The sequence below is a fragment of the Nomascus leucogenys genome, chromosome 25 (assembly GCF_006542625.1).
Source record: "Nomascus leucogenys isolate Asia chromosome 25, Asia_NLE_v1, whole genome shotgun sequence".
NCBI lineage: Eukaryota > Metazoa > Chordata > Mammalia > Primates > Hylobatidae > Nomascus > Nomascus leucogenys.
In genome coordinates, this window is record NC_044405.1 from 8,715,424 (window position 1) to 8,734,707 (window position 19,284).

Genomic DNA, 19,284 nt, shown 5'->3' on the forward strand with positions numbered 1-19,284 from the left:
AAGCAGAAAATATAAACATAACCAGAGTCGGTGTCTCACTCCCTCCAATGTTTCTATCTCCCGGCTTTTCACATCATCTTGCTAGTGTTCTGTATTCACATTTGTTCACCTGAATTACTTATTTAGAGCAAAATAAAACTTTTTCAAACTAAAAAAGCAAATATATTAGAAGTGTATTTCTAATACATTTGACTGACATAAAAAAGCAATAGTCAAAATATTATGCAAATACAATTTTGACAATTTTTGGAAGAAGAAAATATGTTTTTACCCAATCACAAAAAAAGCTATTAGAGCTTTAGGGCTATTGTGTTGAAAATTTTCAGGTGTATAGAAAAACTGAAATTGGTAATATTTTTGCATCTTTTGGAGAAATTCAACAAAAATTTAATGTTAGTAAGATAACATTTCATATGAGGAAAATATTTGAATTGCCACATATTTTAAGTCAAAACACACTTATTTAAATGTGTTAGTTCTAGTCAATATTCTTTATGTTCTGAAGTTATAATGCAAAAATATTTTGTAGAGTAGACATCCTAATCCTAGCTGAAATAAACTTCTCATGATCAACTGCATGATTACAGATCTGTAAGCAGTGTGACAAAGTCTTGAGTCACAGTGCAAATGTAGTCATAATGCAAACACACCTAACAAACATTCCTCAGCAACCTCTCTTATGTACTGCACAAATTTAATAAACACATTTACTGTATACCCAAGAACCACAGTAGGTAGACATGCATTCCATGAAATTAATGTGTCAGTTAAGTGTTAAACTAGTTAACGGTTTCCAATAGCTTTGATTGTGAACCAATTCACACTAAAAGAAGTCAAAGTAAGCACAGTGCATTTCTCTTTTGTTGCACAGTGGATTAATTAATTACTTTTGCATTGACCCTATTTATAGCAGCATTAGGAGGGGGATGAAATATTTTGAGAGAAATATAAAGTGTCCTGATAAAGGCAATCATGTATTTAATTTTCCTAGGTGGTATAAAGTAGAACCCACGTAAAACAATAACCTAGCTCCTTAAATATCTTGAATATATTGTATCCTTGATTACTAAGCTCTGCAAACTGGTTCATATTTAATTAAGTCAGACTTGGCAAAAGCACTTTTTTAACAGTATGTGGTTTCTTTCTTTTCATAACTTCCATGCTTTATATTATTTTATAAGAAAGCCGGTATAATTAACACCCATGTGATTTGGGGTCTGAAAAGTGCTTTAATATAAAACATTTCTTTGGAGCTGAAAGCAAAACCATGTCTGCGGTAAATTGTGATGTTAACTTCTTTTGGAACTACCCCAAACAAAAACTTGCTAATAAAATTAAATGAAGGAATATATTGGTCTATAATTTAAATCAAACTGAAAAATTATATATTTCCTAACCTAATATCAAAAGTATTTACATACATTTAACTTAATTAAATTAGGAAGTGAGGTTTTCATTACATTTTTATTATATCTCACTTGTAATTTATGAATTCTGGATTCATTTTCATTTTTATTTTTATTTAAATTTGCATTTCTTTTTCATGAGACTCATATTCTTTTGTGTGAAGATTGTAGCCAGAATAGCATCCTTAGAAACACGGTTATATTACTCTGGATCAACTATAGCATAACCAATTCATTATTTCCTATTAAGCAGAATAATGACAAATTATTTAATACTAATTTAAAATAATAATGAAATTTGGCTAAAGTTCCTATAAACTTAGATATAATCCAGTAATTAAGTATAAAAATTTTAATATTGTAGTTAAATCTTATGGTTAGTCTACTTTTTAAAATACATTTTATCTTTTAGAGAAGTTTTAAGTTCACAACAAAGTGAGCAGAAACGGTACAAATTTCTCATATACTCCCTGCCCCTTCACATGCAAAGCCTTCATCATTCTCAAATCCCCCACCAGAGTGGTACCTTTATTACAATTGATGAGCCTATGTTGACACATCAATATTAACAGAGTCCATAGTTTACATTAGTGTCCAGTCTTGGTGTTATACATTCTATGGGTTTGGACAAATATATCATGACGTGTATCCACCATTATGGTACCATTTTACTACACTACAGAATCATTTTACTACACTAAGAATTATCTGTTGCCTGCCTATTTACTCTCCCTTTTCCCTTAAACCATGCAACCATTGATCTTCTTGTCTCTATAGTTTTGTCTTTTCCAGATTATTATATAGTTGGGATCACACAGTATGTAGACTTTAAGGCAGACGTTTTTCATTTCTTTTTAGCACTAAATTATATTCTACTGTCTGAAAGTACCATAAGTTATTTACCTACTCACCTTCTTAAGGACATCTCAGTTGCTGGCAAGTTTTGGCAATTATAAGTGAAGCTGCATCTGTGTGCAGGTTTATGTGTGAACGTAAGTTTTAAACTCCTTTGGGGAAATTCCATGGACCACGATTACTGGCTCCTATGTTAAGAGTTAGTTTCCTTTTGTAAGAAACTATCTTCCAAAGTGACTGCACCATTTTGCATTCCCACCGGCAATAAATGAAAGTTCCTGTTGCTCCACATCCTTGCCTGCATTTTTTGTCAGTGTTCTGGTTTGGGCTATTCTAATAGTGTTACAGTAGGTAGCTAGTCAGACATGAGCAAGATATACACACACGGGGAATGTTAGGCGGCCATCAGGTGGTAGTGAGGCGGTTGTTAAATGTCTTTCTAAAATACAACCAGTACAAGGGCAAGGCAGTCTCCCAATAAACAGCAACACCTGAAGTTGGTGATCAGCAGCGTCCTGGTAAGATGTCAGGAGTTGGGTGAATGGGCTCCAGCAGGACTACTAAGAGGCAAAATGGTGGAGTTTAAGTGGCATACTACTTTCTGGGGACATCTGACTGGTAAAACAAGACACCTTAAGTGAACATGTGTACAACTCTAGTGAACACACTGTGCATGCTCACCTCCCAAGTGCGAGCAGGCCACTGCACCTGCGGACAGCCCACCTCATGGGAAGAATTGGGGAGAAGAAACACATGACCTCAGAAGCATGCCAACATATACAGCACCAAGTCAAAAGGTCAAACCATGCACTTGATCCCTCAAGCCACCCACTTGGCCCTATTCCAAGTGTACTTCACTTCCTTTCATTCCTGTTCTAAAGCTTTTTAGTATACTTTCACCTCTGCTCTAACTTGCCTCGGTCTCTTCTGCCTTCTGCCCCTCAGTTGAATTTTTTCTTCTGAAGAGGCAAAAATTGAGGTTGCTGCAGACCCTCAGGAATTCATTGCTGGCGACAATAGGTGTCCCACTTTTAATTTCAATATTGCCTCTTTAATCATGGATGATATTCATTGTTCATAACAATTCATATTTTAAGATATTAATGTGTATTCACATTTACAGTGGTTTATTACAAAAGAAATAACTAACCATTAATATACTCTTTAGATTGTTTTGTATACAGATGTTCTAACTAAAAACACAAGATTTATACAATAAAAATGATATACAGTAAATGCATTTATTATCTCACTTATTTGGGCCAACAGTTACATGTGCCACAAGCATATGTATTACTACCTTCTGTAATACCAGGGACACATGCTCATCAATATCCACAGCAGTCACAACTAAGACCCTGCTAAGAATGGTGCTCTCTAGGTTTTGGCAGTGCCAAGGTGCACAATCATAAAAAAGAAAAATCTGGAGTATTTTATTACTTGCTTTATAACAGCTGAGAGCAGAAAACAAGGGAAGGATGCAGGTTACTTTTTCTCACATGCTTCACTCTTTAAATCAGAAAATAAACTCTTCTGCTGAGGTACAGTAACAAAGCTCCATGAACATCTCATTAGCCAGAAGTGTTTACACACCTTCTCTAAATCAACTGATTGACAAAAGGGAATTCAATTATAATAACAGGCCTGTAGTAGGCACTTTGCTGCTGAAAGAAAACTGGAGTTCTGAAAACTAAGAAAGGAAGAATAACTGCTTGATGGTTTTGAAGGATTCTGCCACATGTATCTCCATTTACAACCAAGTGATGCCATCTCACATGTAATGATTTCATTTCAAATGTTTGTAAAATGACAAACTTATTTGTAAGAAATATTTCTTTAAAAACATAAAAAACTAGATTTGAATTAAACAGAGCTTATTTTAGGAAATCGTTCAATTAAACTTTCTGGAAGAATGTAAACATATTCAATCACATGCAACTCAAACTTTTAATTGGAAAACTTGAAAGTAGAAAGGTGTGATGAACAACCATAAAGCAGAAAATAGAAGCATCTACTTTTGCTCATGTAGGGAGAAATTGGAGACTTTGTTGTTGTTGTTGAGTATATGAGTTTAATAGGACTTACATATCAGGGAGTCCTGGGTGGCAGTGAAACAGCTCTAGAGATCTGTACCGCTAATCAGTTCTATGCTGCTTTTTTTTATTTTTTATGTATTTATTTTTGAGATAGGGTCTCACTCCATCACCCAGGATGGAGCGCAGTGGTGTGATTATGGCTCACTGCAGCCGTGAACTCCCAGGCTCAAGTGATCCTCCTACCTTAACATACTGCGTAGCTAGGACTATAGGCTAATTTTCACATTTTGTAGAGATGGAATTTTGCTATGTTGCTCAGGGTGGTCTCAAGTTCCTGAGCACAAGTGGTTCTCCTGCCTTGGCCTCCCAAAGTGCTGAAATTACAGGCATGAGCCACCGCACCCAGCCTCTAAGCTGAATTTTTTTTTTCTTTTTTGAGACAGGGTCTCACTCTGTTGCCCAGGCTGAAGTGCAGTGCATCAATCTTGGCTCACTGCAACCTCTGCTCCCCACCCCACTGCCCACGACCACAGGCACACATCACCACACTTGGTTATTTTTATGTATTTTCGCAGAGACAGAGTCTCACCATGTTCCCAGGCGGGTCTCCAACCCCTGAGCTCAAGCAATCCACCCTTCTTGGCCTCCAAAAGTGCTGGGATTATAGCTGTGAGCCACTGCGTCCTGCCATCTAAACTACTTTTAAGCTAATTTTCTTGATCTTTGCATATGGTGTTTGTGCAGTGAGACTGTTTTTCTTCACATTTCAGAATGTTATTATTTTTATTGATTTGTCATTTTAAGAAATAAGTATGAACCCAATGAGCATTGATAGAAAAGAAAACCTCAAATATTTTCTTATTTGTTTGGTTGTACCAAATAGAAATTTTCTCAGAATAATGAAGGCAGAAAAAAATAAATATTTTCATGCTTAGGGTGTCATAGTTTAGCAGGGTGAAGTGAAAAGCCCTGAACAAAGGAAGCCAAAGGTTCTGGCTAACCAAACAAACCAACCTTCCCTAAAGAAGAAACGACCACAGTCAGATAACTCTTAACTATTTTCAATTCTTTCAGTGTTTTCCACAGAAACAGCAAAAGGACATTTCTTAGGCCTGAAGTGTGTGCCAAACCAGCAACGGAACAGAAACTTGAATAACTTTTCCTCTAAGAATATATATTGTGCAAAGAGTTTGGTTCTCCTCATAGGAAAATTAGGCTACTCTGAATAGACTATATGTGTGTGTATATATTCATACACACATATAGAATATAAACAGGAATAGAATATATATGACTATACATATATGGTATATATGAATATACATATATGAATAGATACCATATATGCATATATATGTGTATCACATATATAAAAGGCAGGACAAATATATCCACTATATTTTATTCTTTGATTGTCCGATACCCACATACCATTCTTCACATTAATTTCAAAATTTAACCTGCCAAACAACAATGCCTATTTGACTGAATTTACATTCACTGCCCACCCACAGAAATATAATGTGATGTGTTCTATTTAGCACATTCTAGGACATAGAGATAGTGCTTTTCTCATCTCATACAATGTCTCTGTATTATATCAAAGTAAACTAAAAGGAAAATGTATTCATAAAGGCATCTACATAAAATGTTAATGTGAAATAAAAGTAAAAATGATGATACAAGTAAAAAAAAGTGATAAATTAATATGCATGCCTAGACATACACACACAGACAGTATAAAGATGGTATTATAAGCACAGGCTATGGTCTTCATGTAACTTATTATGTAATGTATTATCTTCTGAGATTGCTTTTCATGAATTTCTGTATTATAACCCTCTCCATATTCCCTTTGGCTTTAGCCAGCATATGGAATGATTCTACTTATTACCAGAGGTAATGTTCAGCTTTGATTTTAAACATTTTTTGTAGCTTATGTTAGGATCATTTTCTGTGTTTCTCCATGGCTGTACTGCTGGTGTGATAGGAAAGGAAGGCACACCAACATATTCTTGGGATATGGTCAGGATTCATGTCTGACACTATCTTGTACCTTTAATCCTATTTTTGCTGAAAATGCAGAACCAATAACTCTAAGCAGAAACAACCCTGTTTTACTACTTGTTTACCTCAAATGTTTAAGTGAATGTTTTTCCCACTCAGTGGCATTATTCATTTTTTTCCATGATCCAAATATTAATATTTGGAGAATCAAATATTCTAAACACAGAACACAAAACATTTTTAATAGAAATTGTTTGAATAAGCAGCATTTCTTACAAATTTATCATACACTTGGTGTTTTTATATGATGGATGTGTGTTCATGTTTTCCAATATATACATGGGTTCCCATGCTTCTCTTTCTCAATCTTTGTTTTATCTTGCCATTCTTTTTTTTCTTATTTTTCTTTTCACTATATCATAGAACTGATAGTTTCATTGACTTAGTGTTTAATATAAACACGTTTGGCATTCTCTCTTTTTGAGTATAAAGATGTACAAGTAAAGCATGTTGTATTTCTATCTTAATCTAAAATTCTAGAATAAGATGGTTCTCAATTATTTTAAACATTTCTCAGTCTAGATATAATAATGCACTTTCTAATTCTCTTGAGGAATTTTGCATTTCATAAACAACTACAAACCCACAAATGAAACATATCACAGCAGGTGATAAGCAGGGTAGGAAATTTATAAAATATGTTATTTCTAGATATATTTGAAAGTTAAAGGAAAAATAGTCCTCTTATTAAAGTTGAACTTTGGTTGTTAAAGTAGTAGATAAAAGTCAAATTCTAGCTTCTTGAATTTTAGTCTAAGTGGAATAGAAGTACCCGAAGTTCTCATCTTGATAAAATAGAGTTCCTCTGCTACATTTTCACGGTCAACAAATTTACAATGTTGAAGTGGAATATCAAAACGCTTTTAGTAATACCCACAGATGTGAGACATTATAATAGAGCTTTGCTTAGGATAGCAATGCCAAAAGATATGTAAATGTATAATTTTTGGCCGTGGCATAGGAAAAATGACTGATGACATTTTTGAAATATTTTCCATTACAGCATGTCTGTTGGGGTAGAATGGTTTGGGTTTACTTAATTTCACAGCCTTTTCATAGTAAGAAGAATGGCCACAACTTTTGGAACTGTAGGGCCTCAAAAATGAGTCAGATGATTTTAGGTAACAATTTTTACCATAATGGAATACATTTATTTTATTAAAAATATGGTAATCTTATAAATTATGACACAAGATATTTTGATATCCAGAATTTGTACTTCCCAAATCATCTTTGAAAGTAATTGTGCAAATAAAACTTATTTCAGGCCGGGTGTGGTGGCTCATGCTGAAATCCCAGGACTTTGGGAGGCCGAAGTGGGTGGATGATGGCAAGGTCAAGAGATCAAGACCATCCTGGCCAACATGGGGAAACCTCGTCTCTACTAAAAATACAAAAATCAGCTGGGCGTGGTGGCACGCCTGTAGTCCCAGCTACACTGGAGGCTGAAGCAGGAGAATTGCTTCAACCCGGGAGGCGGAGGTTGCAGTGAGCTGAGATCGTGCCACTGCACTCCAGCCTGGGTGAAAGGGCAAGACTCCATCTCAAAAAAAAACAAAAAAAACAAAAAAAAAAACTATTTCAGAGAGCAGACCTATGTTACTATAGTTTCAATTCAAGAAATAACATAGGGTTTTAAAAACATCTTTTAATAGAGAATATAAAAACCATTTTGACTGAAAATTTAACCTATTAGATTTTTCAAATAGATAAATGTTATTTAAAATATATCTATTAGCATTATGACAACATGATTAGAAATGTTTTCATGGAAGATTGTGTTTCTTAGCTAGGGATATTTTAGGTAAAAATCGGAAAAGAAAGTTTCCTAAAAATTCCTTAAGAGAAGTTATAACCTTCTTAACTATTTTCTGCTCTCCAAAATGCCCAGACCACAGAAATGTACTTCAGGAAACACTTGATACATACGTGTTGATGACTGAAAGAAACTCATGTACTATTATAAAGTTAATAACTAAATACAAATATGTTTAACGACTTTTTTGTAACATATATTTTATATTTAGATATTTTCACCATCTTCTCATACCCACTTAAAGACATTCACACAGAACAATCAATTCCTTTAGGAAAACCAGAAGTAACAAACTCATTGAAACACATATTTCGTAACTTCTACAAGAAGGGTTTTGCCCTGATGAGCGGGTTTATGCTTTGGTTAATACTATGTATTTACATGAGTATAAACGTATTTGACAATTTTAGACACTCCTTCTTTTAGTATTGAGAAACATTAATAATTTAATCATTTATACAATTTTTAATATGATTAATATAGACCTATATGAAAGAGATCTTAACGTTAGTGAATTTAAATAAAAAAATCGTAATATAAAATCACTTTTTAACACAAGTGAACAGATATCATTGACATGTTCAGTCATGTAAGAATGATGGAGAACCAAGGTTTTAATTTTCGTGTTAGCATTCAGATTCAAATAATTATAAAGGAAATTTTTCTTAGTATTTTATAGAGTTGAGTATTTTTAATTATTCATACCAAAACTAATACAATAGAAGTTTTGTTTAAAGTAGAAGTATTTAATTGTGTTGACTTAGGAAGAGTCTGACATATTGCTTAAATTAAAAATGGTTTATATTTACAAACTTTAAACTCTGGCTACTCATAAGTTCATAACATTTTAAAGTCACAGCCTCCAAAAGTGAAGAACAAGAATTCAAATTCTGGCTGGGCACAGTGGCTCACGCCTGTAATCCCAGCACCGTGGGAGATCAAGGTGGGAGGATTGCTTGAGCCTAGGAGTTCGAGAAAAGTCTGGGCAACAAGACAAAAACCCATCTTACAAAAAAAATACAAAAATTAGCTGGGAATGGTTGTGTACGCCTGTAGTCCTGGCTACTTGGGAGGCTGAGGTGGGAGGATCACTTGAGCCTAGTTGATCGAGGCTGCAATGAGCCATGATCACACTATTGCACTCTGGCCTGGGCAACAGAGTGAGACCTGGTCTCAAAAAAAAAAAAAAAAAAAAAAAAGAAAAAGAGAAAAGAAAAAAAAAGTTAAATTCTGTTACAATGGTAGAACTGATGATAGGATGGTGCAAAATAAAGATAGTGCAGACAGATGTACATTGACATCAATGGTTAAGACATCACATTCTTTGGAGTTTCTAGGTATGAAATGACATTTACTTGTAAACATATAGTTGATATATACCTAACATATAATTTACGATATGTTACATTTATGTCTTTGATTATGTTGACACTAACTAGCATTTGCATGCAGACATTTTTTCTTTCTTAGTAATATCCCCCGCTACAAAATTTTATCTCGAGTCCATCTAACATTTGTAAAGTCTTGAAATTGGGTAATTGTTGCTTCTCTTTTAGAATTACTTTTATTATTTAGTACAACTCTGAGAATTCTAATATTAAATAACTCATACCTCTTACACAGGAGAGTCTATGTTAAGGATAAAGTTTCCATAGTTGTTGTTCAATGGGTATAAAGTTTCAGTTATATGAGACAAGTAAGTTGTGGATGTCTGCTGTACAACATGGTGCTCATAGTTAATGATACAGTACAGTATAGCACTTTAAAATTTTAAGGGGTAGATCTCATGTTAAGTATTGTTACCACAAGTACACACATGAAAACTGACAAGTGCTGGACATGTGTATTACCTCAATTGTGATGATAGTATCACAAGTGTTTGCACATGTCTAAACTTACCAAATAATATATGTGTTTATTTGCATATCAATAATACCTCAATAAAGCTGATAAAAATGCAAAAGGAAGCAAAAATAAGTAAACCTGGGTTCAACATTCAATATTGTTTATTCAAATCTAGACCAGTGAACAACAAACCATGATAACTGAGAGGCATTTCTAGTTAACAACTATGATTCCTGTAGTCAGACTTCCTGAGTTAGAATCCTGGGTTAGAATCCTTCCCTGCAAATTGCATGACTTTTGGGTGATTACTTAATCTCAATGAACAACAGGTATTTTATCTTGAAAACAGTGATAAAAGTAACCTCTGTTATGAGGAATGAAGATCAAATGATGTAATTAATGTAATGTGATATAACAAAACAGTTATAGTACTAACATGCTCAATAAATATTAGTTTTTATTATCTCTTAAGAGTGTTCATTCCGAATATGTCCAATTCTAAGGATTTTCTTTTCTTCCTTATTAAGGAACGCAACAGTTATGACAATTATACATTTTTTTCTCTGAAGCTGGACTGCCTGGAATCTGCCGTGTATCAGCCATGGCCTTACATTAATCACTTGCCATTTCTAAGTTTCAGTTGCTTTTATTTAAAATGTGGTAAATACCAGTGAGTGCTTAACTCTCAAAGTTTTCTGAGGTGTAAAGAAACAATATATTTAAAGCCATTGATAAAGAGTTTAAGGCATATTTATCATAATGATATTATATTATTTATTTTTAAACGCCATTGTTTTATATTTTAAATATATACATACTTTGTGAATTTTAATTTTTTATAAGGAAAAACATCATCTGAAACTGTTTGTTGTCTTCCTTTCAATATGAAGAAAAATGCAGAGCTATTTATAAAACTTTGACCAAATTTTGATTTTACACCATTTTGTACAGTAGGATGGAAAGATTAAATTAAAGCAGTTAATCTGCCAGGCGTGGTGGTACGTGCCTATAGTCTCAGTTACTTGGGAGGCTGAGGCAAGAGGATCAGTTGAGCCCAAGAGTTCTAGCACAGCCTTGGCAACAAAGTGAACGCAAGTGAACCCTGACTCATAAAATAAAAAATAAAAACAAATAAAGAAACAATTAATTAAACTTTAAAAATATAACTTCATGGGAAAAATATTCTATCTAAAAACAAAAAGTTCTGTAGAATAGCAGAAACTTTTTAAGTACTTATTAAAATATTTTTAGAATTTAAAAACTGCCAGTGTAAACTGTAATACTATATAAAAGCATGTGAGACACTAGCATAAAAATAATAATGAATATGGCTAAAATCAAAGTTATTATAATTCCTTTTTCCTGTACCGTGCAACAAAAGAATACATAGAAGCAAAGAAGGAGGAAAACAGCTATAACAACAAATAATAGGCAGCCAGAAATTTACATGAAAAAGCTTGATGGAAAAGAACCACTGTGTAGAAAATAAAAGAAATAGTATAAAGATGTGCTTTTTAAATAGAAAACATACTTAAATGCTATCTTGAGAAATAATTCTAAATCATATTTAATAGTACAATAAATTTAGAGAGGCAATTATAGTACACTGCATGTCAGCCTATTAATATTTTTCAGGCTGACCATTTAAGGGAGCAAAAGTGTTTTGAATAGTTTTTCACTTTTCTTCATCATGACCAAACTCCACTAGATTTAGTTGAGTGCTGATTATCACCTCTCAACAAATTCTTTACCCATTGCATTAGTTTTCTTCCTTCAGTCTTTGTTTTGCAAGCTAACACGAGTTATTCTACAGAGAATAATGTGAGTATAAGGTAACACGCATTTTGACCTTACTCTGCAGTCCGAGAATTGTTGAGCATGGTAGTGATGTGAATTTGGGTTCTATTATAATACGAATTATTCTGGTCATTATTTACTGAAAAGAATTAGACATTAAGATATAGATATGCGAGACAAGCAAAAAGGTGTTACTAAGACCCAGGCTCTTAGTAGACAATAACTAATTTTTGTCCTCCTACTTAGATACTTTGGCTTTCATTTTGCAAAACAAAGTCTTCCCCATTCTTCCTTTTCTTCTCCTCAAGCAAAAGAAAAAGACTTTTTTTTTGGAGCTGCAAGCTGTGCAGCCTGGGGTTAGGGGAAAGGTGATGCCAAGTCTCCCTTAGCCACCCCAGCTGGTGCCTCAGTATGTCACATGCCCCTCAGTCCACTGTCTCTGGGCCTAGTTCACAACTAGGAGTCACCTAATAGTTGCAGTCTTTATGGTCTAGACTGCCTTTCAAGTTCTCTTGGAGGCACAGAGCACTTTGGCTCCCAGTGGTGAAGTTTACATCTTTTCAGTGCCTCTTGAAGCGATGTGGAGTTTACAGTGTTAAATAAAACCAGGTGCTATGAGTGCTCACCTGATGTTTGCTTCTAATGAGGGTGTGTTTAACTTTTATTTTAACGTTTAGGTTTGGGGGTACACGTGAAGGTTTGTTATATAGGTATACTTATGTAATGGGGGTTTGTTGTATGAGGGTTTTTTTATTATTATACTTTAAGTTTTAGGGTACATGTGCACAATGTGCAGGTTTGTTACATATTTCTTTTCTGTGTAGACAGTTTTAACTTGGTGTCTTCTGCGGGGGCGTCGAGAAGATGGGTGGAGCTTTCTATTTTGCCATTTTGCTCCACCCTCTGTTTCCAGAGTGTTAAGAATGAGTCAGAAACTGTTCTTAGCCATGACTTGTGTTATCTCATTTATTCTTCATGAGCCATCTGTTAAACTAAATTTGGTGTGAGGACGCCTCCTACTTGAGACCTTATGTAATAATGAACTGCAACCTAACTTAGCATCTCAACTATCTGAGAACCTAACTAGAGTATACTTTCATAACAAATAGCTGAGGCTCAGCTAATCACAGCAGTCAAGATTCAATCAGTCACAGGCAGCCAACTTATCAGACCATGTTCAAATAAGGTAGCTGATGGGCTCTAATCAATGAAGCTGCCTTTAGACCTCATTTCTGTTGTCTGTCCATGAATGCTGCCTGCCCACATTGGAGGCCAGAGCTCTCTGAAGCTCTTCTCATTCTGAGGGTTGCCTGATTCACCGATCATTCTTTGCTCTGTTAAATTCTGCTAGATTAATTTGCCCAGAGTTTTTCTTTCAATGCACTTTCTGAGATAGGTGGAGATAACATGATCATCAAACATTATTATCATTTTATTCTCTTTCCCAAATGAAGACACTGAGTCACAGACAAGATAAGACTCAGCCTACTACTAACAGTAAATTTGAAAGTGAGAATTTGAAGCTAAGTAGTCTGGATTGTGAGCCTGTACAATTAAACCCATGCTTTGCTTATTTCAAGCCACATAATGTGTGAACTATCATTTATTTAAATTGATACTTCAAGTTTTCAGTGTCTTTTATTTGAAAACAAAACTGTCATTGTAAACAATTCCAAATCTTGCCATCAGAGAGTATGAAATTTTTTAAGAATTCTATAAGGTAGATATATTTTAAGTTTTTTACTTCATTTGCACTCCTTAGATTATAAAGGAGGTAAATTTTCAATGAAATTTCATTGGTAAATTTAATCATTCTTCTGTGAATTCATTTCTGAAGTTTTCAAATTTCTCTCATTAGGTTTGCTCTTGTTTTTATTGCATACCTGAGTTTCCCTTCACTTCTTAAAGGACATGAACGCAGCCTCCCAATGCCTTGGTTCTTTCCCAGAAACACACTTAAATAATTGTTGAGAACAAATAACCACTGAGTATACATATGACTATCTGTTGCCAACCTTTCTCTATAGTGTCTGAAAATTTTTATACATTATCTTAAGAAACATAATGGACAGATATAAAGGCAATATAACAGATGAAAATTTAAGTGACCTTAATAAATGATTAGTTATTGCCTGTCCTAAAAAAATGATAACTCAGTATCATAAAATTGTAAATTCCCTTTGAGTTATTTTATAAATCAAGGCAATAAAAATAAACCATGACATGTTTTGAGTAAGGTAGCAGTTAACAAGATGATTCTAAAAATTATCTGGTAAAACAGGAGAGTGAGAAATAAATGCAAGTACCTATGAGAATTTGGGGAAAGGGAGATTGACAAGGGGTATACTTTTGCTAGACAATAAAACATAGAATATAGTAATTGAAACATTTATAGTACTAACTGAAGAAAAGATGAGTCAATAAAAATAATAAAAATATCTGAATACAAACATGAGATCATTTATTATAAGAGATATGAAATGGATACCAGTAGAAGTTAGTTTTACCATTATAAAAGTAATGGGAAAAGTTATTAGATATGTGGAAATAATAATAATAGTGATGACAGTTTGATCACTACTTTTACCATAGTGCTAGATTATACTCACATTTTACTCAAATTTAGGCATACATAGGTGTGGTCTGAGAGGGCATTTCTAATATGCCACAAAATTAGAAATGTACATTATTTACATACATTTGTCTGCATTATAATTAAATATTTCTTTGGTTATAAAAAAGAAAGTAAACAGTTTAAAAGTATATCGCAACTGACAGAGGCTAACTTAATAAAAAGATTTATAATAGTTAGCAATCAACATAATATAATAAAAAGATTTCTACCAAACAAAAAACACATGAACTTATTTTCTTTGTTTGTTTTTGTTTTGTTTTAGAAGGGGTCTTGCTCTGTCACCCAGGCTGGAGTGCAGTAGCGCAATCTCACCACACTGCAACATTTGCCTGCTCGGCCCAAGCAATCCTCAGACCTCAGCCTCCTGAGGAGGTGGAAGCACAGCTGAGTGCCATCACACCTGGCTATTTTTTTTTCTTTTTTTTTTTTTGTATTTTTGTTAGAGGTGAGGTTTCATCATGTTGCCCAGGCTTGTCTCAAACTCCTGAACTTAAGCGATCAACCTGCCTTGGCCTCCCAAAATTCTGGGTTTACAGGCACGAGCCACCATGCCCAGCCATGAACTAATATTTCATACAAAAGAAATACAAATATCCAACACATGTATGAAAGCTATTTCTTAATTAAGAAGTGCAAATTGAAACCCTAAGAGACCCCAGCATTCATGTATCAGATTGTTGTATTTAAAAAATTTTATCAATACCAAATATAGAAAAAAGTACATAGAAGGAAATATCTCATGTATGCTGAAGGTAGTATAAATTTGGTTGCAGATTCCTGGTAGCCCAGAGATAATGTGAGAGAACAGCCCGAGTGATAAAAATTTCCACACAGAACGGTGGCCAACCGGTTAACCCAAGTGGTCTCAGAACAATGCCCTTGAGAGAGGACATCTCAGTGCTACCCTTGGATGTTGGAGCTCCAGTGAAGTAAGGAAAGTGTCCCTGCTGGGGAGAGAGGCCAGGCTTGGGAGGTGGGGGTGACTCACCCAAGTTTCCAAAGCCCAAGCCGGGACATGTGAGTTATTTCTTTAAACTGCATATCTTGAGAAGGCCTAGGCATCAGTCTTTATGTTTAATATCTTTGCTGAAATCCAAGATTTACATATCAAGATATCCCAAGAATTCTAGTCTCTCGGATTGTGGAGTCCATTATAGAAATCCAACCAGGCAACAAAACATTAGCTTCAACTTCTTAATAATATTTTTTCATAGCAGCTCTCTTAGAGCCAGGTTCTCCTCCGCTGAACCACAAAGGAGGAAAAGCACTTTCCTCTTTTTTATGGGTCTGAAGAGCCACATCAGTTTTATCTAGGAGGAAAAGGACCCCGGATTCCTAGGTTTTTGCATGTATCCTACTTTCCATTCACTTTATTTATGTTGGAAAGCAGTGGTTGATCCAATACTTGGTAATGGGAACAGTTTTTCCCTCTTTTAGTAAACCCAGAGTTAATACCTGTCCAAGTTATTTTTGCCTCTCTTTAGAAGGTGGGGGACTCAGTAACTATTTTCTTTTCTAGCTTTGGCTTCTGATTAATAATCCTGTCAACTATCCCAAACCCAGAGTAACAGGAAAAGCTTAATCAACATCCCATTATATACTAATCTATTGAAGTCTGAAAGAAATAACATAAAATAAGAAAGTTACTATGAGAAGGATTAGATTGTTAATTTCAATATATAGTCCACTATGTTTTTACTACCATAACCCTTTTTAGTAAGTGCATATTTCATTTATAATTTCAGAAATAGGGAGGAGGGGTAGGGAAAGAGAAAAAAAAGTCTCACTGAATAAGTATTTTTCTTTCCTTAAAGTAATCTTTTCCTTTACCACAAATCTTTCTCCTTTTGGTTATTTCTAACATTCCTGGAGTGTTAGAAGTATTAGCAGTGAAAACATTATCCATTAATACTTTAGGGGTAAAAAAAAAGACAGTGTTTGCACAAAATGCAGAATACACAGTAAACACAAAAACAAGATTTTTGCTGCAGGGAACTGTAGTCAAATTTGCTTGTCCCCAGTGGGCCAGTTTGCCAACTTGTGTGTGCTTGAGAGCTAACATTTCCTGTCCTTACCTCTTTGTGCTCCTTAATGCCTGCCTTGTTTGCTTCTGCATTTGATATCAGCATGCCACTAGATTACTGTCAAATGTTTTCTAGCCAGACATTAGTTTGGTGACCTCCCTGCTTTTTTCACACTTTGTGTGATTGAACCCAGCTAAAACATGAAATCAACCAACTCTCAGGACAGTACTTTTAACCCATGACGAAAGCCACTCTGCCTATAAAAAAATCTGTTCCCACCAGAAGCAAACATTTTCTTCACCAACTACATTTCCCAGTGATTGTTTGCAATGATATAAGAACAAAATACAGTTGTATGAGAGTGGCAGAATTATTGCCTTCTTTCATTTCCATTTTGACACTCACAAGAGTATCTATGATGTACCCTAAATCATAAAGCTCTGCTATACATACATTCATATAAAATGAAAAGGATTGGGTATAAAGTGTATATTAAAATTGAAAGCATGTGCTGTTTAGATAATGCAACACTGAAAAAAACATTGGACCTGTGTGAGTTTATAAAAAACAAGCAAACATTGCACAGAGTTCAATTATTTTTAAAAATAAGAATACTGAAAGATAAGCTTTCCTCGAAGATTAGTGTTATTTACATGGATGCAATATTTGGAATGCACAGTGTAATACATTTGGCATGGCTATAGTTAGAAACATGGAGAAAATATTTGCTGTCCATAAACCTTCATTTGGTTAAATGGAGAAATACAATATCCATCTTTATTTGTTGTCTGTGGGTAATTCTTCAGTGCATACAGTTACATAAAAGTCCTAAGTTTTTTAAATTGGTTTTGTCTGAAATTATACATAGGCAATCCTCACTTCGCATGGTTCTGATACTTACAAAATGTACTTACTGCTGTTAGTTCATTAAAATCAGTCCCCCCAAAACATGGTTGAAATTTGTCATCAAGGTGTATTAATCCCTTTTCATACTGCTATAAAAAAACTGCCTGAAACTTGGAAATTTATAAAGAAAAAAGCTTTAATTAACTCATAGTTCTGCATGGCTAGGGAAGCCTCAGGAAACTTACAATCATGGTGGAAGTCACCTCTTCACAAGGCAGCAGGAGTGAGAATGAGTGCCAAGTAAAGGGGAAAGCCCCTTATAAAACCATCAGATTTTCTGAGAACTCACTCACTATCATGACAACAGTATGTGGGAAATGACCCCCGTGATTCAATTATCTCTACCTGGCCTTGACCTTGACACATAGGTATTATTACAACTCAGGATGAAATTTGGGTGGGCACACAGCCAATCACATAATTCCACTCCTGGATCCTCCCAAATCTCATGTCCTCACATTTCAAAAATAATTATGCCTTCGCAACAGTCCCCCAAAGACTTAACTCATTCCAGCCTTAAACCAAAAGCCCAAGTCCAAAGTTTCATCTGAGACAAGGCAAGTCCCTTCTGCCTATGAACCTGTAAAATCAGAAGCAAGTTAGTTTCTTCCTAGATACAATAGGTGTAAAGGCATTAGGTAAATACAGACTTCCAAATGAGATAAATTGGCCAAAACAAAGGGGCTACAGGCCCCATCCCAGTCTGAAATCCAATAGGGCAGTCATTAAACCTTAAATTTATAAAATGATCTCCTTTGACGCCATGTCTCACATCCAGCCTACCACATGCAAGAGGTAGGCTCCCACAACCTTGGGCAGCTCTGCCTTTGTGGCTTTGCAGGGTACAGCTCCCTTCCCAGCTGCTTTCATGGCTGGCATTGAGTGTTTGCAGCTCTTCCAGGGCATAGTGCAAGCTATCAGTGGATCTACCATTCTCGGGTCTGGAGAACGGGTGCCCTCTTCTCATAGCTCCTCTAGGCAGTGCTCCAGTAGGGACTCTGTGAGGGAGCTGTCACCCAACATTTCCCTTCCACACTACCTTAGCAGAGGCTCTCCACGAGGGTTCCACCCCTGCAGCACACCCCTGCCTGGACATCCAGGTGTTTACCATAAATCCTCTGAAATCTAGGCAGAGGTCCACAAACCTAAATTCTTGTCTTCTACACACACACATGGGACCAACAACACATGTAAGCTGCCAAGGCTTGGGGCTTGCACCCTCTGAAGCCACAGCCTGAACTGTAGGTTGGCCCCTTTTAGCCATGGCTGGAATGGCTGGGATTCGGGACACCAAGTCCCAAGGCTGCACACAGTAATGGGGCCCTGGGGTTGGCCCAGAAAACCAATTTTCTCTTCTAGATCTCAGGGTCTGGGATGGAAGGGGCTGCCGCTAAGGTCTCTGACATGCCCTGGAGACTATTTCCCCACTGTCTTAGCAATTAGCATTTGGCTCCTTGTTAGTTTTGCCGATTTCTCCAGCCAGCTTGAATTTCTTCCCACAAAACAGGTTTTTCTTTTCTACTACATTGCCAGCCTGCAAATTTTTCAAACTCTTATTCTCTGTCACCTCTTGAATGCTTTTTTGCTTAGAAATTTCTTCTACCAGATACCCTAAATCATCTCTCAAGTTCAAAGTTCCACAGATCTCTAGGAGTGGGGCAAAATACCACCAGTCTCTTTGCGTAGCAAGAATGACCTTTACTCCAGTTCCCAACAAGTTCCTCATCTCCATCTGAGACCACCTCATCCTGGACTTCATTGTCCATATCACTAACAGCATTTTGGTCAAAGCCATTCAACAAGTCTCTAGGAAGTTCCAAACTTTTCCACATTTTCCTGTCTTCTTCTGAGCCCTCCAAACTGTTCCAACCTCTGCCTGTTACCCAGTTCTAAAGTT